A 23,424-nucleotide genomic window follows, 5' to 3' on the forward strand; every position below is an offset into this window, starting at 1 on the left:
TCTTACAAAAAACCCCCCCCCCCCCCCCCCCCCCCCCCTTGTTATAATAGTGCCCTTCCTATTTCCTTGTCTTAGCGGGAATGACGTGTGCATTGTCTGCATAACTTACCACCATTCATCAAATCTTGCCCTATCTTGTAGGATGGCAACATGTAAACAGATAAAGATGGTGTGTTGCTAGATCTCGCACTGTCTCATCACCATCATGTCTACACTTCTTACCTGGGTCTAATTGATAGCCTCTCATGGCTTCCAATACCATCTTTATGCCGATGACACCCAAATCTATCGCTCCACACCTCAGCTCACCCCCTCTGTCTCTTCACGTATCTCAAATCTACTCAGTGATACCTCAGCCTGGATGTCACACCACTACCTCAAACTCAATCTGTCAAAAACTGAGCTTATAATAATTTTTCCTCTTCACCGTGTTCCCTCCCCCAACTTCCCCATCACAATCAACAACACTACGATCAACCCCTCCCATCAAGCCAGGGTACTCGTTGTAATCCTTGACTCTGAATCTCTCCGCCTATCTCCTACGCTGCCAACCTTTAGGTGATCCTTAAAAACCCATCTCTTCAGGAAAGCCTATCTCAACGGAACTGCCCTTTTGCTTCCTCCAAAAACTCAACCCAAACAATTATTACCTCATGTATCACTTGCCCCTCCTACTAGATTGTAAGCTCTCACGAGCAGGGCCCTCCTAACTCTTTATTGTTCTGAAACTGTATTGTAACTGTACTGTCTCCACTATGCTGCACAAATTGTTGGCGCTATATAAATCCTGTATAATAATAATCATCATCTTGTCAAGAGCAAGCCAGCTCCTCATTGCCAAAAGTAAGATGGTGGCACAGGCCTGGACCATCAGTAGGAGAGCTGTGGGAGAGAAGAGAACGCTAGATCTGCTGGGCATGCGAGTAGAATTGTGCAGCATAATAAAGGGGAAACGGAAAGATATTTGTATTGGGAGACAGAAGTTCCTCTTTAAAAAGCCATCCAAAAAACCCAGTGAAGTAACTACGCCCAGGCTGAGATGACATCAGTCTGCTGGAGGCAAAGGGGAGCATTTCCTCAGTCTCCTCTCACCTAATAAGACTGCAATATTGTAACTTCATAGCAAGTCACAAGATGAGTGGCTGTAGAAGAGGCTGATCCTGTGTCAGACATTTGTGAACACAACCAAGCACTACACAGACATTAGGATTAACATGACTATGTCCTCTCTGTGCCATCATATTGGTAAAGAAAATAGACTCTGACCCTGCATAATGCCTATACAAAAAGGCGTTGCCATTATCCCGGAGAGGAAAGAAGATGAAAGCATTATCAGGGTAGTGCTGCTTTTGTAAGAGGTAATGAATACCTGCGAGTGTTACACCTACATATAACTTGGCATGTCTGTACTTAATGCACCTTTGCCCAGACTAACAACATTAAAGAATTTGAATATTGTTAAAAAGCAGTACAAGTTGGAAAGGAAGCCTATACATGGTCTCAATAGCTGCAGCCATTGTGGATTCATTTAAGTGCATTGTTTGAGTTACCATGTTTGAGTTTGGAGAGAGAGGGTTTTTCACTGCTATTTAAATAGCAGATTTTTTTTTTTTTTTTTTTTTTTTTTTTTTTTTTTTTTAGTGAGTCAAAGTGGGGTCCCATACCCAAGTGACTTCCTGAGCACCCCTGGGTTGCTAATAGTTAAGGATCTTGAATGTATTTCTAAGGTTTAACTCCTGAGTTTAGTGTCACTTTAAGCTATATGTGTGCATAATAACACATATAGAGACCTTACAAAATGTTTAAATCTCAGGGGTCACTCTAGGATTATAAACATTAGGGATGCACCGATACCGGTACGAGCACCGATACTTTGCTTTTGGTACTCGTGGATACAGAGTACCGATACCGATGCTTCCGCTGGCATGGAGCCATGTTGTCTGGTCTGCTTGATTGTGCTTGGCCAGGAAACCAACTTCCTAGCCAATCAGGAAGCCGGGTGGTGAGTATTGAACAGCCTTCCAGCTTCCTGATTGGCCGGGTAGCCTGCTAGATGCGGATGGGCTGGAAAGCCAGCCTCCTAGCCGATCAGCATGGAGCCGGCTACTCAGCCGGCTTGATGCTAACTGGCTGGGAAGCCGGTTCCCTGGCCAATCAGTATGGAGCTGGCTTCCCGGCCAATCAGGATGCCAGGTCATTAGTCGCTGCCCAGCTTCCTGATCGCACAGGAAGCTGGCTCCGCGTTTACCCACAGCACTGCCGGTCAGAGGAAATCTTCCTCTGACCGCAAGTTCCGGTATCGAGGAAGGTACTGGAGCATTTGGGGCGAGTACGAGTACTCGCCCAAATACTCTGTATCGGCACCAATATTACTATCGGTATCAGAGCATCCCTAATAATCATGCCAATGGTTCCCAGGGTCTCGCAAATGGAATGTAGACCAGAGTCTCTCATCACATCATTCCCGATAAGAAATGTATAGGTTTATGGCCGGCCTAATCAAACAAAAAATCTCCCCTAAGACAAACACGCAGTGAACTAAAATCTGATTGGTTGGTGATGTACAGAATCAGGAAGCTACTAAATAAGCCAGGAAGACAGCCAAGTGTTTTACATATGTTTTATAAACATGATCTACAGAAGACAATCCAGCAGATCATTTTTCTTCTGCCGTGGTCTTTGTGACTTTTACACTAACGTTTCCCTAACAGTAAGGAGGAGGAACTCTGTACCTAACCACAAGTTCCACGACACGCCAGGGAAAACGAAAAAACCAAGAGCCCACTTCCTGCCCCCTCCCAGCTCTGCCCAAACATTGTTCTTATTTATATAACTGCATCTGCCATGTCAGGTTCATGTTACAGCAAGAAAACACATGGGTCATCTGCAGACTATTACAGCTTTTCTGGAGGTGACACATCCCATGTGAGCGCAGGCCACACTCTCCCAGAGCCCATCCTGGATTGCCACAAGATTCTGGGAAAACAATGCGCCCGTCGGGGGAATCTACATACTGCCTGCAGGTCACTAAATCCCATGTAAATGAATCATGCCATTATACCCATCAAAGCAGAAAGTTTGCTATAAATGTATCCAACCATCCCATGAACCTCTGAGTGGTAAGGCTGGGTTCACACCTAGGCGTTTTTCCGCGCTTACGTACTCGCGGAAAAAACGCTCAAACAGGGAAATGCCATTATTTTCAATGTGCATGGTTCCCATCTGGGCGGTTTTCCGCGAGTACGAACGTGCGGGAAACCGCCCTACGCCCAAAGAAGTACATGTACTTCTTTGGGGCGTTTTGGTCGGGCGGTTCCATTGGGATACAGCCAAGTATCCCTCGGAAAAGCGCGTTTTTCGCATGTTTTTTTTACCGCGAATCGCGGTAAAAAACCGCGCGAAAAACTTGCATGTTTAATCTGCCTAGGTGTGAACCCAGCCTAAAATCTGAGAGGTTCCAACTCTTGCAGCATTCAGGCTGGGTTCACACCTAGGCGGATTGAATATGCACGTTTTTTGCGCGTTTTTTTTACCGCGATTCGCGGTAACAAAAACCGCGCGAAAAACGCGCGTTTCCGAGGGATACTTGGCTGTATCCCAATGGAACCGCCCGACCAAAACGCCCCAAAGAAGTATCCCAATGGATACGTAAGGCGGTTTCCCGCACGTTCGTACTCACGGAAAACCGCCCAGATGGGAACCATGCACATTGAAAATAATGGCATTTCCCTGTTTGAGCGTTTTTCCGCGAGTACGAAAGCGCGGAAATACGCCTAGGTGTGAACCCAGCCTCAGGTTTCATGTTATACTAAAGTATTCCGCTTTAATACTCCTCTGCTATACTGCACAGGGAGATCACTCTCCAACTACATCATTATGCTTTACTATTAATAAAAACTAAAAACTTTTATTTACATATATTCCTCAAAAGCCACAAAAGGATATAAATCCATTTTGTTTGCCCCAAATACTTCTGCAAAACCAGGTATGACCTTGTAAAAGTAGTAGTGACATCATCACTGTGCGGCACATAGCCAGTCCGGAGAGCAGAGCTGTAGGAGGGACCCAGCATCCCTTAAGGATTCATTCACACCAGGCGCTGCGCTAATCTCACAGCGTCTATTGTGCGGTGCAGAAGCACTGATCCCTGCACATTACACTGTGTACTTTTTTTGTTTGTTAGAACTTTATTGAAATGTCACAACTGAGATTACATTCAGTTCTACAGGCACAGCGCGGTGCAGGGCAGTTGTACCGTGTCGCATCCTACTGCAGCGAAAAAAAGTAAGGCACACCTTACTTTATCATCGCACACCACTGCATTCCTACTGCAACACATTGCTGTGAAAGAGCACCATCCGTAACAAGGCAAAAATGCCATTTATTGCGCTAGGGCTGCGCTGGATTTTAGTGTGTGCGATTGCTGCACTTTCCAGCAGCTACCACTCTGGAACGCACTGCAATTGGTGCGAAGTGGCCCCTAATGTGAATAATACAATGCATCATTTAGGTCACGGTACCAGTAGTTCTTAACTATCAAGATGCTCAATAAAGGATTGAATGAGTCCGTTAGAAGTCTTCCTGAACTTTCTACTCATCAGACAGAAACATACTATAGGTTTCATGAACGGTTAGCTAGAAATACAACAAACAGTCTAGAGATGGCCACAACTTCTCCTTTTAACCACATTTGGCTTCTCCAGAACCCGGTTTCTCAATCAGCAGTACATTTATTCCTCGCAGTAACTTCAGCATCAAGTTTATTGCCTATTATATGACTACGACCCTCCGAATAACAATTTAAAGTTTAGGTAATTAATATATTTCATATGCAGCAGACTCCACGTAGCTTATTTTCATCAACGATAAGTCAATAAATATAAGACTGAAGAAAAGGCCACAAGAAATGACACTTTCCAGGGGGTACTTGGAAAACATCAGAAGCGTGATGTCCTCACACATCCCTCTGTGAGGTGCAGCGACAGAACGCTCACAACACACAATGGGTGACAGGCACATACTGGATCAGGGAGGTTAGATCAGCAACAAGAAACTAGCGTGAAAGAAGACCTATATCCAAAATCAACAGGCCCTGCAAGCTGAACGACTGCAAGTAGTAATAAACGCTCAAACTATTTCTCAATAATGAATCCAAAATATACCGATACTAGTATGCTAGTATCGGTGCCGATGCCGAGTATCTGGGCGAGTACTCATACTCACCCAAATGCTCTGATGCCTTGCCCGATACCTCCTGTATCAGAAATCTGGGCGCCACGTCATTACACGCTGCGCGGCTTCCTGATTGGTCAGAAGCTGGCCAATCAGGAAGCCAGGTGCCGTGTAATGACGCGGCGCACAGATTTCTGATTAGTCGGGAAGCCGCCTTCATGCTTCCTCGTCACCTCTTGACGAGGGAGCATGGATGCTTTGCCCGATCAGGAAGCCGGCCAATCAGGAAGCCGGCGTCATTACACAGCGCACAGCTTCCCGATTGGCCAGAAAGCCGGCTCCATGCTTTCTCGTCACCTAGTGACGAGAAGCATGGGGACGGTTTCCCTGCTAATAGGGAACCGGGTGGTGAGTCATTACTCGGGAAGCCGGGTGGCGAGTACCGGGAAAAAAAAATAAAAAAAATCGGTACTAGTACTTGTTATTGAAATACCAGTATCGGTGCATCCCTAAAATATACATTACCCATCAAAGGATTCCTTTACATTTTTGCACAACCATTTACATTGATCATGTTTCTGAACAGCTCCAACTCTCTCAGCTCCACTTCCCTGATCATCCTGTCCAGCACAAGATTTCAAGGGACAGAGCAGAGTGCAGCAGCTGCCCATCTACTAGCTAGGGAAAGGGAGGAAGGAGAGCGGGTGGTCTTGCTGTGCCTGTGTGTTTGTAGAGACACACACAGCTTACTAGCACGCACAAGCACACGCTCCATTAGGACCCTGCAAGGGAAAGGAGCCCCCCTAAAACAGGATATCAGGGCCAATGCTCCGGGAAACAGCTGATTCTGCAAGTAACTAAAACTTTTAAACATCAAGAAGCAGCATCCATTGTAAGTAATTTCATCTGCATTTAAAATAGCGTAAAAACATTTTGACTTCAATAGCACTTAAAAATGATAAAGGTTATCTATAATCTAGATCTTTTTTCCCCAAAACAAAACTAGAGTTTCACTATAATGCAAGTACAATCCTAACCGTATGGCTCAGATTTCATAGTTCTGCATTTTCCTAGGTAATGAGAGCTACATCAGCGACAAAATGCATGGAAAGTGAATTCTACTACCAGCATGAGAGCACGATACGGGAGGAGTCATGGGACAGTAACATTCACTGCCATCATTAAATCGATGTCTGAATTTTCTTAGCGGTTATAGTGTCATCATTAATCCACATTCTGTTGTTAAATATTCTGCAAGCCACACGGATAATGTGATCAGAGGTTTCAACTTCCAGAGCAGTTCACAAAATTATCCTTTTAAGGCCCCTTTCGCACTATCCGATCAGGAGAACGATCCATGTACGGATTCCCTCCTGATTGGAGCGGTACAGAGCGGATATCACAGTTGTGACATCCATGTCTATCCAGTTTTTCTCTCTATCTTCCGATGGAGGAAAAAACCTAAAAATGAGCAGACCCAATGTCAGTCTATGGCATATCAGATGGAAACGGGCATATGTCCATTTGCATCAGATTCCCCCATTCGACATGATCAAGTCTGGCAAAATGGAACACTGTTGCGTTTGGTTTTCCCGGGCCTGGGCAGAGCCGGAGCAACCAGATGTAAACGGACACCTGCCCGCTGCCCATAGACTTACATTGGGCATCTGATCGAGCCTTAAAGATGGACAGCCGGACCCGATCGGACCGCCCATCTGAAAAGAGCCTTTGGGTTCATTTCCATGGATGCAATTACAGGCATATGGGCATACAGTGGGCATACACCTGTATTTGTGGTTCCCAGAAACGCGAGCTACTGCGCGCATTTGTGTTCACAGAACTGTACGGACACCAAGCAGACATACACGTGTAAACTCAAGTACCAGGGTTTAAACATACATGTTTCATAAATGCAAAACTTCCCCTATTGAGAACTGAAGGCCCTGCACTTGCAAAAGCCGGTATTTTACACGTGTATACCCGTGTATTGAGTCCATACAATCCTATGCAGTAGCTGGTTCTCCCAGGCGCCACAAATCGGTGGATTTTCTGCACTATGCCCATGCGCCTGTTTTTTGCATCCATGGGAATGAGTCCCAAGAGAATCTGGTGTATTTTAAAGAGAATCTTTTCCTTTTGATAATTTGACAGGTTCTCCTAGGAGCACCCCCCCCACACAAATATTATCCTTCAACTTCCTCTGACGCTGAAATGCTATGAGGAGCATGTGTACGTATCCCTTGCTCCCATGATGCAGTGCTTGGGCCTGAGTGGCCATTGACCAATCCCCTGAATGGGCGAAGCGAGAGATTCTAATTGTTTTTTTTTTTTAAGATATGCAAGTAATGTGATCATGCAAACTAAGGAGAAAAATATATTAAAATTGTAACAGTGGTTTATTTAGACAGAATATAGATTGATCCAACATTTGCAGACAAATCATTTGCCTGATTTGCCAACTTATTCTTCCTTCAAAAAATAGGAGATTGATATAGCTCCCTTTACTTCCTGGAACTCTGGCACATGTGACTAGGACATGTGACCATGCACATCATCTCAGGGGAGAAAAAATGCCTTGCTCTGAGATCTCTTAAGATAACAGGCGAGATTTCCCAGCAATGCTCTGCTTATGTAAAATTCCCAGGATGCTTGGGTACATTACAGCACTAATGCCCAAGAGGACCAGGAAGAGTAAAATTAAAATGTGTTTGTTTAAAAAAAATGAATGCAAGATGATTTTATATCTGCATGCGGAGGTGATATTTAGTGAAAGAGGGGAAAGTTCCACTTTAAATAAAAACAATACAACTTCAGCAAGAAACAAACAAACACTTCAAACCCAAAACAGCCTCTTCCACATTTCAGAATAAAAAAAAACCATACAAACTCGTGAATGTTCATCTGTTTGAAGTCGCTGAGGAACACTGCAAGTACAGACATTTATTATAAACATTCTTTAAAAAGACTGCCAAAGCCAACTGCTGTAATGATCCCAGACCAAAGATGGCTATTAAATTCAAGTGCTTTATTACCACCCATGTCATAAAGAGAAAAGTGAGCATTGTCTGGTGCTTGTGTATGTAAACAGCAGGGCGTGTGCGAGTCCTGGGAGAGAACTGTGCCGCCGAGTGCTGAAAGGGGATGATGAGCCCTGGGAGTAATCCGATAATACCTGGATGAAGGGAAACGCTGCACGACAACCTGAAGGGCAAGATATAAATCTGTCAAACTACAAAAGAGGCAGGACAGGCCTCACACTGCAAAACAAAAGACCCGACACTGAGGCAAGATGGGCAGAGGAGGAGAAAACTACCTGAGAAAATAAAAGGGAGGCCTTTCTCCGTGCCCATTCACACTATATGGTTACCCCAACACACATCACAGACTGTTAAAATGCAGCATGCATGATTTTTTGGTTCATTGTAGTGCGCAGGGCACAACATTTAAATTAATCGGCTGCCCTAATGCAACGCACATTACCATGAGAATGCAAAAGCATTTAACACGCTGCAAAAGGACCAGGCTGCTGTGAATGGGCCCTTAAAGGGAATCTGAGGACAGAAATATGGTAGCAGCCACTGCCAATATGTAGTGTTTAAGATGCAGGCTTTGAGCCCATCATCTTGATCTGGGCTTAAAGTGACATTAAACCCTCAGATTTTTTTAACATAAAATACTGTAATGTGCTCCTTACTGTAATCCATGGTTGTTTCCCTTCTCTTTGCTGCTCTTCCTTTTAAATCTGTATCTGTTCTCATGCTGGGCAGAACTTCTGTTTTGCAGCAGACTGCCTTGTCTCTGGAATGGATACATGGTGTCTGTGTGTAGGTTCACAACCTGAGCCAGCACTACAGGAAGGGGCACTCAGCTGCAGAGGGAAGTTCTCCCCAAGCATGAGAAGACATGAGGATTTAAAAGGAAGAGCAGCAAAGAGAAGGGAAACAACCATGGATTACAGTAAGGCACACATTACAGTATTGGTTTATGTTAAAAAATCTGAGGGTTTAATGTCACTTTAATCTTTCACTGCCAGACCCTAAGGGCTTGTTCACACCAAGCACGTTCCAGGAGCAGAGCAGTCACAGATCGGATCAAAACAGCGTCCAATGTATTCCAATGTTATTTTGGGCTCTAGTTCACGCCGCAGCGTTCAGTTCCAGAGCATGTAAAAAAACTGCAGCAAGCCCTATTTTACCTGCTCTGGAACGCACTGAAAGCCCATTCTAAAACAAAACACAAAATGTTTTTTTTTAACCAAAAACGGGCCCGGAACGCATCAAAAAGGCACAAAAAAACGCAGTATAACACTGCACTGCGTGTGCAGAAACACACGCAGATCTGGTCTGCATTTGGTGTGAACAAGCACACACACACACTTTTTGGACATGTCAAAATTCACATTAAACTCCTGAAGATTACCTAAAACCCACAAACCATTATTTATTTTAATGGACACACCAAATTTTTAGATCCCCAATATCACCTCTGAATTATTGAAGCTAACAGATCGTATTTTGCCGGCTATGGTGGGCAGGGGTTGACCGCACTGAACCTGGAAATGATCAGAGATAATCGCATCCGGTGCAAGAAACATTTTAAAGTTGTGGTGATACTTCTTTAGAGGAGACACTGTCACTGTCAATTCAGGACAAAGTGAAAGCATCTCACTGATATTTACCTGGTCAGTGCTCCTGGGCAGTTCCTTCATCATTGCAGTTGGCACCAAAATCCCCAATTGGTTCCAAGGTACACTGCGCTAGGAATAGGTTCTAAATAGCCTATAGGACCAGCAGCAACTATGTATGAAAAAGATGTCGGATATGGTAAATTAGTTGTGCTTGATCTAAATAAATGTGGATTCCAAAGTGGAAAATATCATGAATAACACACGAACATCTATACAAATAACCAAATATTCTATCCTAATGTGTGATCGATACGTGTATGATCGAACCCTCAATATGAACCAAAATCCCCAGTGTCAGCTGTATTGGAAACTAAGGGCAGCGGTAATATCACTCCCTTGGTCATGACTGGGCCTAGTGACTGGCTGCAAGACCCGAGAACTCTCACATGGGAGAAGGTCACATACTAGGGCACCACAGTGGAAGGGTGACCTTTTGCAGACATTGTAACTTTGCCCTGAATGAACAAGATGTCTCTTTAAAGTGAACTTCTGCTAGGCAAAGCAGCCAGTACACTTTGCCGCCACTCTTCCCAGTTTCATATTCTTCTCTTACCTTTGTCTGTGAAGGTTCTCATTCATCCAGTTCATGGTATATCTGTAAAAAAAATAAGTCAAGGCAACTGGACTCGCTGTATTTTTCTTGAAGACGTTTCACTGGTCATCTAACCAGCTTTCTCATTCCATTCTGAATATAGAAAGCTGGTTGGATGGCCAGTGAAACGTCTTCAAGAAAAATACAGCGAGTCCAGTTGCCTTGACTTATTTTTTTACAGATATTCTCTTACCTTTACTCCTCCATCTCAGTGAGCAAACGGAGGGGACCCTGTGCAATCTGCAATTCATGGCCTTGAGAGTACACACTCTCCCATCCACCCCCACGTAATAGTAATATGTGCCTGAACGGCCAATCAGCAAGCACCATTGCCATCACGTGGGAGCAAAGAGGATGAGTCGCATGCTCAGAAATAATGGGAATTTCTCTTCACTCCTTGAAGTGGAACAGAGCGGTTGGTGATCAAAAGAAAAGGCAAGCATCTGTGGCTGTGGAGGGTGATGGTCAAGTTAACATTTTGTTCTGCCCTGCGTGCCCAATGCACAGGTTGACTTTTAAAACCAGAAAACAATGTAAAAAAATCATATTTGAGATATAACAGAATATACAAAACCTCAATCCAACAGGCACCTACGGTCTGCACTACTGACTCGTTACCCGTTCTATCACTGTTTAGGCTGACTCTGCCATAAACACACAGATGGGGTATAGGAAGCGTTTCGTGAAGCAATCAAAAGGGGCCGAGCTGCCAAAACACACAAACTGAAACTTCCAGCCTGTTATTCTATGATCAAGGAAGTGACAGCGATATGAGACATCAAGCTGGAAAATGCCAGGAAAACACTCCGTATCGGCACTGAAGTACAGCTGAGGCAAGTTAATAATTGAATATTTACTGGCAGCATAGATAATAATAGAATGGACCGCACATCAAACAGTATTAATACAGGAAACACACCGAGGTGAAAAAGACATTAGGCCTCGTATATAAAAACTAATGATAGAAGCATTCTGCTCAAAGCCACCAGTAAGCTGCCCGCTTTTATTTTCCAACTACCTCTAGAATATACATGAAAGGGTCAGTCACCCCACAATTGAAGGAGTTCGCAGCATACTGTATACGATCCTGTTATGACATCAGCACTGTAACAGGAATACATACTGGAGTTGTTTTTAATAATGCGATCAAAGTTTACATGAAAAATTCCCTTTAATGTAGCGAGCGCTGCCTTCCGTCTGCCCATCACTTTCACCAACTTCCTGGATTCCCAGTGTGCTTTGCGTCTCTTTCCCTGCTGCTTGATGTGATGCAATCGCCATTTCTCAAGACTACATATCCCAACATGCATTGCTTCCAGCAAGCAATGATAAGGTTACATTGTGGGTATTTCCTGTGTTCACTGAGAGATGGGGAAAGAGCAGAGTTGTAGTTCGGCAGCTGCTCAGTGAAAGTGGTGACACAATGAAGGGTGCGGCAGTAAGTTATGTATGGAAGGCTGAAAAGTATTACAATCTTACCTTGCATCATCATACCTTCGACCTCCCATAACGCTGGGCCTTCCAGGCACTGCAGGGAGTGAGGGATGCGACTCGAGCAGTGAAGTGTTTCAGTCACATTCCCGTCCCTCCTTGCTACTTGCCCGGCCACAAAATTCCTTGTATTTTCTTAAAGAATACAAGGCATTCTGTGATTGGATGAGGACAGGAAGGGGGTGAGGATGTGACAATAAACACGACCTGTGGGCAGAATCATTCTTAACCCTTGCACTGGGCCTCCCCCCGCAGTGCAAGGGTTAAGTGCTCATTTTCATTTAGGGACAAAAATAGAAAAGTTATACTCACCTGAAGGCTGCCTGTTAGGCCGGTCCCTGCAGCCAGTCTCCTCCTCCACTACAGTGATAGAACGTCCCACCGCATCCTCATGTCCTATACATTGTATCGCACGTGATGACTCACAGGACCTTAGACTGCTGGAGTGGAAGGGGAGAGAGGCTGCAGAACCAGTCTAACAGCCAGCCTGCTGTGAGGTTCCGGTAAGTGCAACTTTTTTTATTTTTATCCGTAGACGAAAACAAGCCCTTAACCCTTAGGGCCTTGTCACACCATCAAGAGTGCGTTCGGCCTCTGAAATGCACCTTGGCCAGCTCACTTTGTTTTGGTGTGGAAGGGGGCGTGGCTGCGGTCCCATTGAGTTCAATGCACCGCCTGTGGTGCGATCGCCAGAACACGTGGCACATTAGTGCCTGCGTTCCAGTCCAGTGTGATCTGCAAAAAATGCGGCAAACACTATTTTTTGCAAAATCGCACTGGACCAGAACGTAGGCACTAATGTGCCACGCGTTCGGGTGCCGGGGAATCGCACCGCGGGCTGGGGGCATGGCTGCGTTGCCATTGAGTTCAATGCACCGCCACGCCCACCCCAAAACAAAGTGAGCCGGCCGGGTTGCGTTCCAGAGGCTGAATGCACTAGAACGCACTCTTGATGGTATGACAGGGACCTTACAGGGAATGGGTAGCCCCGCTGCAAGGGTTAAGAATAATTCTGTCTGGAGCTCATCCTTAAATCTCCTCGTCCTGGTAAATTACCGCTAAAACGCTGTATTACCGGGGGTTTGGCTCTAGACAAGATCTACACGACTTCCTATTCCAGGAACACAACCATCAAGAAAAACACTTTCTTTTAGTACAGCAGCTGCTGTCAGAGGTCATTTTAAGGAGATTCCTCTCACTTCCTATCTGTCTGACACCAGAACATGTAGCAATCTCCGCAACAAAGTACCCAAAGCTGATCTGGCCTATGTCAGAAAAAGAAACGTATGGACTGCTTGGATTAGTAGATATTCCCCTGCCTGGATCTGACTCTTCCTGCAATGAGGACATTAATACTATTTCACTTTTCATTTCCCTTTATGACAGCCTGTGGCTAGCTTTTAACCTCCAGCGGAAGAGAATTACTCCAACAAAAGGAATCCACAGCCAAGCCTCTATTGAGGAACACTCTACTAAAGATCTTAACCCCTTCATGACTGAGGCCTTTTTTTCATTTTTTGTACCCATGTTATATTCCACATTTTAGGCCTGAAAATTACTTAAAACCCCCCAACATTATATATTTTCTGAATGCCAAGACCCTATAGAATAAAATGGTGGTAGTTGCAAATTTTTATGTTGCGCAATATTAGCGCAACTCCTTATTAAACCCCAATATTTAGTGAAAAATTTAATTAAATGCCCCAAAACACAACAAAATACCAATTTTTTTAATGAAATATAAAAGATGAGGTTACAACGAGTAAAACGATACCCAACATGCCCAGGTTACGTGCATCCGTAAAACGGCGAAAAAAAACCCCAGTACCCCAAAAAGTCAATAGAAGACGCTTTAAAAGCCCCCACAGGTCATCAATTTAGAGATACCCCCAAAATACTGGCCCTAGAATTATTGCTCTCACTCCGGCGTGCGCGGCGATACCAAACATGTGTAGCGAGTTTGTCGTTTTCATACGTAGGCGCACCCGACGCGTGTTTACGTGGCGACGCGCGGGGAAGGGGGACTTTTACATTTTATTTATTATTAGATTTATTTTATTTAAATTTAATTTAAAACTGTACGTCGTCAGTCACGAAGGGGTTAAAGGGACAAGAACATGAAAATGTTCTTTAGTTCTGGGTCACTGTATATTTTGAGGGAAATGTCTTTTTAATTTTCAACAAAACTCTGTCCCTCGCCAAGCACTTGTTCCATCCTCCAATGTCTAAACCACTGTCAAGTCCTGTAAGTGTGTATTGTAGGAGGCAAGCATCAAATGGTGGGGGACACATGCATGCGACACTCGCAAAAGTGTCAAAAACCTTAAGAGCTAGTTTACACCAGGGCATTCCGGCCTGATTTGGGGCCAGCTGACTGCATTCTGGGGCGGAAGGTGGCATGGTGGAGCATTAAAGTCAATGGCACCGCAGCCACACACCCCTGGCCAAAGTGCCATCGCCCGCACCGGAACAGGTGGCGCATCAATGCCTGCATTCCGGTCGGGTGCGATCAGAAAGAATGCTGCATGCGCTGGGGCCGGTGTGAACAAACCCTAGAGGCTGAGGCAGCAGCACTGGAATGAAGGAGAGGAAGGAGAAATGACCTGCCAGAGGCGAGTATAAACTGTCTTCTGCTGTAGGGCACTGCAGGATTTAAAGAGGAACTTTACTCATATCTTTAAATGACAACAAAGACACCTTTAGAAATGTTTAGTTAGGACAATCTACAAAAACAAATACTTCTAGATTATTGCTGGCTTTTTATTCACTGCATACCTTATTTTACTTTTCCTTCCCATTCTTCTCACTGTGGCCATTTAGTACTAAGGGCGGATCAATACATCTCCCTTACTTCCTGGGACATGTGACCATGCACATCATCTCAGGGGAGGAAAATGCCTTTCCCTGAGATCTTGTGAGATTACAGATGAGACTTATTAGCAAAGCTCTGCTGATGTAACCTTACCAGGATACTTGGGTACATTATAGCACTAATGCCCATGAGGACCAGGAAGTGGAAACACAGTAATTGTAAGTAAAAAAAAAAAAAAAGTTTAACTAATGAATGTAAGATGATTTCATATCAGCATATGGATATGTTTAATTGATAGTTGTAAGATGATGTAATATCAACATGTAAAGCTGCATTTTTTTAGTAAAAGGGGGTAAAGGTCCATTTTAAGGCTTCAGGAACCTGACGGGGTCTTTTTTAAAGAAGAAATTTAGTCAGAGAACAGATCAGTTTCTTTTACCACAAACAAACTACGCTGCCAACAAGACAACAGAGGCAGAAATTGTTGTTTAAAAGGAGAACTATGGGGTTAAGGCTTTTCTCCATAGTTCTCCTTAGGGTAACGGGAGGACACAAACTAGCATCCTCCCCTCACCCTAGGCTCAGTATACCGCGAGCTGTGGTTCGCGGTATACCGAGACACTGCAGTATACCGCAAGCTGCTGCTCGCGGTATACTGAGACGCCGCAGCTGAAGTGGATCCCGACAATTATGCCGGGATCCGCCGAGCTGCGTGACTGACAGCTGGCTCCGCCTATCTAGGAGGCAGAGCCAGCTGTCCCCGCCCCCCCCCCCGTCCGTTCCGCCAGTCAGCGGTGGTGGATTGGAGGGGGGAATCCAGCCCCTCCCCTGTCACGGCAGAGAGCCGTGACAGGATCGAGAGGTGAGTGAACGCCGGTATGTGTTCGCTCACCTCCCGATCTACTGAGCCGACCTGTGACAGTCTCATTGTCACAGGTCGGCTAGAACTATGAGGTGATTGAAAAGCACTCACCTCATAGTTCTACTTTAAGTAACAGTACGCTACAAAAATAAACCCCAAGAAAGATAAAACCTTTGGCCAGAACAACATTCCTTAATTTTCAGGTTAAGCAACAAGATACAGAATTTTAAACAAATTACACCATCCATATTTTATTACTAGGAAGAGTCCAGCTGATACCTGGCAAAGTCGAGGCTCCCATCCAGGGCTGAAATTCGCTGTCACTGCGTATTTTCAGAGAGCAGCGCTAGTTCTGGAAGCGGCACAGCTTCTGGGAGCCGGGCAAAGGCATTGCACAGAATCCTCGTCTCTGACACATAACAGTCATCTCAACATTTCCTCTCTACATGCCGTCATCATCTGGAGAGCATGGACAGATTCGATTCTCTTTATGTTTTTTTTTTTTTTTATAGTTTGGCATTTAAAAAACATGCTTGGCAGGACATGGAGATAAATAAATACGTTTTGACAGCTCAGCATTTGATTAAAGCCATCTGTAATTGGTTTAATATGTGCAGCGTGGATTTAAAAGTCATGTTAACTGCATACTAATCCCTCTTTAAATCCTGGAGAACTCACATGAATGATTTTGAAAAGTGGATTAATTATAAAAAAGGCGACAGATGTGCTGGTGTGCAGATGTTAATTCATCTTGTCTTGGGGAAAGAAAAAAAAAAAAAAGTGCACACACCACACAAATGTGTACTGCGTGACTTTAAAGAGACAACCGAATAGAAATCAAGAACACCCACCGTGCCCTACAATGAAACAAACAGCAAATTCTGAAAGGCGTACAGATCAATCAAATGATTATTAGTAATATGTGCAACATTAGGGGGAAGTGTCTTTTTCATCTAAAAAACACACACACACAAAGATTTGAAGCGCAGTGACAAGGTTAGAAACAGCAAAGCCAATTCTTTCACTGCATACTAGATCCAGGGTAGTGCAGATATATATTTTAGGGATGCACCAAAATGGGCGAAAATGCATTGCATCCTTAGCTTCTCCCTTCCTCGCTGGGCGCCAGTCTGTGTCCCCCTCCAATACCCACTGCTCTCCCTTGCCTGTGTCAGCAGAGGCAGCGGGGATCGGAGGGGACACAGAGCCGATCCAGCTGCCGCCACCCATCGACGAGGAGAGAAGCTGTCAGGATGCAGCACGGGGGGGTTGCGGGGAGGAGACAGCTGTTAGCCGTCACAGAAGGCTGAGCTCTCCTGCCGTATTGCACGGTTCGGCTTCCTGTGAAAGGCAGAGCAGTCAGGATGGAGAGCGGAGACACAAACACTCAGTGATCAGTACTGATCGCTGAGTGTTTGTAAATAACTGAGGACATAGAAAGGTTACTGTGTCCCCAGTTATGAATGAACAGGAAGTGCTCTACATCACTTCCTGTTTAATCATGATTGTGGACCTAGCAACTGATACTATCTCTTCAGTTTATGAATGGACAGGAGCACTCAGTAATGAGGCTTCCTGTTCATTCATAACAGGGGGTGTTACACAAAACTTTGATGATTTAAATAATTCAGAAGAAGGCTAAGTATGAGAAAGTAAAATTTATTTTACTTTTGTATTTTGGTGTAGTCAGGCTCCTGTAGCCCTGGACTCCTGAGCTCAGGAATTCTAGCGAATGTCTATGGGGATGCAGGAGACACCAATGTAAATCACTTTCTTCCAGCTTGGGTAACTACATAGGTCACATCAAATACTACTACCCTCTGGCTGTCACTAGGTTATAGTAATGCGCTCCCACCTCACTGATTACCATCCCTTTTCCAATCATTAGAAATCCATGTTGGCTATTCTAGCTGCTACAAGATTCCCAGATTTGAAGGACAGTGACAGTCCATTGGTCAAGTGAACATGGTCCTCTTTTTGAAAATAAGGATACTTATCCTGGTGTGTTCACTTTGTGAACGGAGCCTATAGCCTTTAGGGCAGGTTCACACCATTTTACAGACCAGATCTGGAATGCAGTGCATTTTGCCACGTTTGGACATTTTTTTTTTTAGGTTAAAATGGTCTTACAGGTGCATTTGTATACGTTTGTGATGCGTTCCGTGCATTCCAGACCAGACAAAATTAGACAAGCAGTATTTTTCTGGTCTGGGATGGACTGCGCTGCTGTGAACAGAGGCCAGAAATAGCATAGGGATACATTAGGATGCATTTTGGGTCCAGAAACAATCTGGTCTGGTGATGATCCAGACATGGTGTGAATGGGCCCTTAACATACATTCGGTTTTGGATAGTAACAAAGTACTTTCTAACAACATAGAAATTATTACCCATTTTTTCCTGCCATGGACTACAATAAACATTGGTGTTGGGCGAGTAGTTTGTATGAAAATAAAAAGCTGAATGCATGAATATATTTTATGGGGACAGAATATAAAAAAATGTACGGCAGATCACTAGCAATACAGGAAGACCTCCAAATGTCGAACTACAAACTGTCCTGCAGTAACTCTGCTGCAAGGACTTTTAACAGCACTATGTCAAAAGCGAGAACCTCCTGTCTGCAAAGACAGGGACGAGCGAGCGTGCCAGTGTACTATTCAAGGTTAAAATCTGACTATGCACGCAGCAACCTTCAATTCAAGACAGGACAAAGGAAGCAAATCTCAGCATAAACCACACAGTAGACTCGACTGACACCTCCCATGCCAGAAGTTACTAGGCAAAGACTAGATGTCACCGAGAAAGAAAGTAAAATCTCAGCGCAATCAATAAAGGATTGTCCAATCTTAGCTTATGCAGCCTTATGTTTAATTGTTTTAACACTGCATGTGCCTTAAAGTGCACCTGTGAGCTCAAAAATATGGGAGCTGCCATTGCTTACTTGGTTCTCAAAAGTGCCGACTTCAGGGCTGACATTGTGATCCTCAACCCACTACCTATTAAAGAAGAACTGCGGACAAACAAAATCTTAACCCTTGCAGTGCGGGGGTAGACTTACTGCAAGGGTTAAGTGCTCGTTTTACATTGGGAACTAAAATAACAGATATATTTACCCAAAACCGCTCCCCTCAACCTTGCTCCCCCTCCACTCTGGTGGTCTAAGGTCCTGCGAGTCATCACATCCTATACAGTGTATAGGACGTGAGGACGCCAAGGGATATACTATCGCTGCAGCGGAGGAGGGGACAGGCTAAAGGGATCAGTCTAGGAGTCAGCCGAGATTGCGGTTTGGGTGAATATATATGTTATTTTAGCTCCCTACGCAAAACATAACCCTGGCAGTGCGGGGTGGGGCTTGGTTGGGTAGACCTACTGCAAAGGGTTAAGATTTTATTTGCCCGGTGTTCTTTTTAAAATCACTTACCTGAAACAAGCATGGAAGGTCATCAGATAGTTTAGTGGCCGTATGCTTGTTACCAGGATTGTCACTCACCAAGCACTGAAGCTAGGATCAGAATGCTGGCCCTGGAGCATAAAACCTACTAAGTCTCTATGGAAGGATTTGTAACAGCGATTGCAGACAATCCAATAAATAAGTTCACAAAACCAGTTTACTCATGACTTGCCCCCACCCTAAAGTTAATGAATGCATCGATGCTGCCTGAATCACCTTCTATGGCTTCTTATGCCTCATGTGGGCTCCAGATGTGAGACCTCAATGCCAACTTCTGCCTCACCAAACATAGAAAGGGAATTCTTTGGACTGGCTTAGTATTGGCTACTTGGTACAGCTTCCATATTGTAAAATAACTAAAGCTCAACTCCGGGATCATATTAACCCCCTCCCAGCACCCTCTAACTCATCACTGAAATAATAATTAAAAAAATCAACACCATCACTTTTTACTTACCTAAAGCTGCAGTCATGTCACCCTACAGATGTCTCTGTTCTGTTTACATCCAGCAGGGCCCTTCTTCAGGGGTCTATGTCACTGCCTGCATGACGTGGACACTTCTTTTTGGCCGTCCAGCGGTGGGGTCCACTTAGAAACCAAAAGAGGAGTGATAATCAATGCGTAGGGACTGGATTTCCCAGGGACATCTGCAGCGCTGCGCCCCCAGTGCTGCCAAGGGGCTTAGGGAAGTATAAATTCCTTCATAAGAAACATTTTTAAAAAAAACATTGCTGGATGGGTTAGTGGAGGATAGGATGGGATTCATATTTTGGCCAGAGTGGAGTTTCAATGGATGCAGTGGTGAGAACGGGACCTCGCCATCCTCAAAGCTGGGAATATAAGACTTTCAGGGTTATTCACTAAGGCTGGGTTCACACCTGGGCGTACGGAATATGCGTGTTTGCGGTAAAAGAAACGCGTGACAAACGCGCATTTACGAGGGCTATCCGGCTGTATGCTAATGGATACACGCGGAAAATACGCCCCAAAGAAGCTCCAGTACTTCTTTGGGCGTGGGGCGTTTTTCAGCGCGTTCCTACGCGCTGAAATACGCCTAGGTGTGAACCATGCCCATAGGCAATTATTGGTTTTCACATGCTGAGCGTTTTACAGCGCGTAGGAACGCGCTGTAAAACGCCTAGGTGTGAACCAGGCCTAAAAGGTGAAGGGTTTGGAGAAGGGAACAATCTAGGACAACATAGCTGATTTGGAAAAAAATTCTCCGATTCAGCTCACTTCCCAGTTCAGCTATGTTGTCCTAAATTGTTCCCTTCTCCTGCCTTCTCCAGACTCTTCACCCTTCTGTGAATAACCCTGTTAGTGCTTAAAAATCTGTTAGATATTTTTTTATTTGCTAAAAATCCCTAATACACAAGACATAAAACAAACAGGAAAATAAATATAAGTTTGCTAGCAGATGTAGAACACAAACCAGAAGGGCTGGGTGACAGACCAAAGGCTGTGCTAATTAATAAAATAATACAAATGATGATATCCTGCAAGGAACAAGTATCTGCTTGTGTTCAGTCTATCACAAAGAAGGCGTTCACCCTTTCAGTGCCAGCCAAGCAAAGCTGACAATCACGCCACTCGTTTTCAGGTACAATGGGAGTAAGATCCAGACAACTGCACAAATACCCCGATATATTATCCCCCCCCCCCCTTACCCACACACACACACACACACACTATACAAACACGGGATGCAGCCACGGCAGACAATAACAGCTCCAACCAGCAGCAAGTGGTACGCACGGCGATGACAGCACAGCCAGCTAGAGGCTTACACAGGTGACCGGTACACTGGATCTGCTGCCAGGACAATAAATCCCTAACTCGAGATATCTGACAGGCTTGACAAAGTGTGACGTAAAAAGTAATCTAATCACCTACTGAAGCGAAAGCCATACATGGAAGGATCCGGGAATCCGGTTAGTGACGGAGAGACAAGGATCAAATAACATGCACTTGTCACGGGCTTAGTGATTGCCTGTAGGATAGCCACAAGCTGGTAATCTACGTGGGGCACTATGTGACGGATAGAAAGGGTGAGAGCCGAAACACATGTTATCCTCCAGCAATAAACAAACATTCCCATGATAAAAAAATAAAGTGAAAGTATCCCATTCCGAGGAAGCGAAGTATCCCATTCCGAGGGATTCGAAGTATCCCATTCCGAGGAAGCGAAGTATCCCACGTGATGGACACAAAGAGGGAGACTGAAAGACACATATTGATACAAAACAGGACACATCTACTAACATAAACAGAAGGAATCTACTGCCTCATACATACAACATGCCAAGGAAAGATGAATAGATCCATACAAGTCACATACAGTCACATCGGTGTTCCTGTCTGCGGCAAACACAAAGAGGAGATCCAGTAGCTTTCAGAGACGATTCTACCAGTGACTAATACACGGGAGAGATCTACATGTGAAACACAGACACTGGTAATCAGCACGAAGGGGATCAACAAACTGATCCGGCCAGTGAGAGTTTATAAAGGTCATATCAAAACTGATCCCATCTCCTCAGTGACGGACACACTAGAATGACCTACGGGAGCGGATCACAAACTGACAGAGCAGATCAATCACTTAGGAGGGTGATCAGTGACCAATGCACAGGGCGAGATCTGCAGGTGATCATGTGAGCGATATATACATTTGGAGGTCACCAGTGCTTCCAAAATAAAGCATGGGATGTACAGGTGATCCTCTCAATGGTAAATACATTTGGAGAGCAACAGGTGATCCAGTCAGTTACAAACATACGAGGTGACATCTACAGGGGATCCAGTCAGTTACACACATACGAGGTGACATCTACAGGTGATCCAGTCAGTTACACACATACGAGGTGAGATCTACAGGTGATCTAGTCAGTTACAAACATAGGAGGTGGGATCTACAGGTGATCTAGTCAGTTACAAACATAGGAGGTGAGATCTACAGGTGATCTAGTCAGTTACAAACATAGGAGGTGAGATCTACAGGTGATCTAGTCAGTTACAAACATAGGAGGTGAGATCTACAGGTGATCTAGTCAGTAATAACAAAATTCATAAAGAAATTGACAAATGCCAGGCACACAGGTGTATGTGCCAGTGATGACCTCATGGGGGGGAGGGGAGGGTCCATTTGTTACAAGGTAAACAAGATGACACTTTGTATACGATACAGGTAATCATCCGGACCAATAAGAAGGGGGATCTATAGGGTAGCGTGTTATTGTCAGACACGCAGGAAGGATCCACAGAGATCCCTGCCTGTTACATACACACAAAGGGGAATCTAAGAGAACCGCAGATGATCCATCCAGACAGACAGACAGAGCTCCAGCACATTGTACATATAAGAATTCCAGGGAGACACAGGAGCAGATCTACCAAGAGATCGATTAGACAATCCTCCTAGGGACACAGAGGGGGATCGATCAGTGGATCTCTACAGTGACAGGCACACAGAGGAGATCCCTACAGTGACAGGTACAGGAATGGTATCCATCAAGAGATCCCTACAGTGACAGGCACACAGAGGGGATCTCTACAGTGACAGGTACACAGTGGGGATCTCTATAGTGACAGGTACACAGAGGGGATCCATCAGTAGATCCCTACAGTGTCATGAACACAGAGGGGGGGATCCATCAGGAGATCCCTACAGTGTCATGAACACAGAGGGGGGATCTATCAGGAGATCCCTACGGTGTCATGAACACAGAGGGGGGATCTATCGGGAGATCCCTACAGTGTCATGAACACAGAGGGGGGGGATCTATCGGGAGATCCATACAGTGTCATGAACACAGAGGGGGGGATCTATCAGGAGATCCCTACAGTGTCATGAACACAGAGGAGGATCCGGCAGGAGATCCTCCCAATGACAGGAGTGCGGAGGGGGAAGCACTGACACACACAGGTGATCCAGAGACAAAGCCAGCTACACACAAACCGGTCCCGGAAAACTAAAACACACCGGTAAGAAACCCCCCGCGCCCTTCCCGGGACTCCTCTCCTCACCTCAGCCCTTCCCGGTGACTCCGAGCCGCCGCCCGCTGCCTGGCTCGGTGTCTCTCCGCTGACCTCTCACCCGGCCGCGCCTCGCTCTCACTCCGCGGTTGCTAAGGCAGTGAATGCTCGGGAATGCTGGGAAGAATCGTGACGTCAGACAGAGCCTCCCGGGGCCCGCCTACCCGGCTCCTCCCATCTTCAAGCCTCGGTGGGCGCGGCCGACCGGGGAGGAGGGGCGAAGACTGGTCTGAGAGAAGAAGAGCAACTGTTGGAGGGGAAGATGTGGTGGGAGGAGCTAAGGCTCGTGGGGATAAGGAGGAAAAAAATAGCGGG

The 23,424-nt window shown here is 45.2% G+C and overlaps 1 protein-coding gene across 1 annotated transcript in view; it reads right to left on the minus strand.

Moving 5' to 3' along the window:
- The window catches only part of GNG12 (G protein subunit gamma 12), a 113,527-nt gene extending 90,276 nt beyond the window's left edge, over nt 1-23,251 (minus strand). The window contains exon 1 of the mRNA XM_018567303.1: nt 23,101-23,251. The gene's annotated coding sequence lies outside the window, so the exon portion shown is untranslated. The remainder of the gene's footprint in view (nt 1-23,100) is intronic.
- Nucleotides 23,252-23,424: the final 173 nt, after the last annotated feature.

The sequence above is a fragment of the Nanorana parkeri genome, unplaced genomic scaffold, assembly GCF_000935625.1.
Source record: "Nanorana parkeri isolate BGI_ZX_2015 unplaced genomic scaffold, ASM93562v1 scaffold1028, whole genome shotgun sequence".
NCBI classification, from domain to species: Eukaryota; Metazoa; Chordata; class Amphibia; order Anura; family Dicroglossidae; genus Nanorana; species Nanorana parkeri.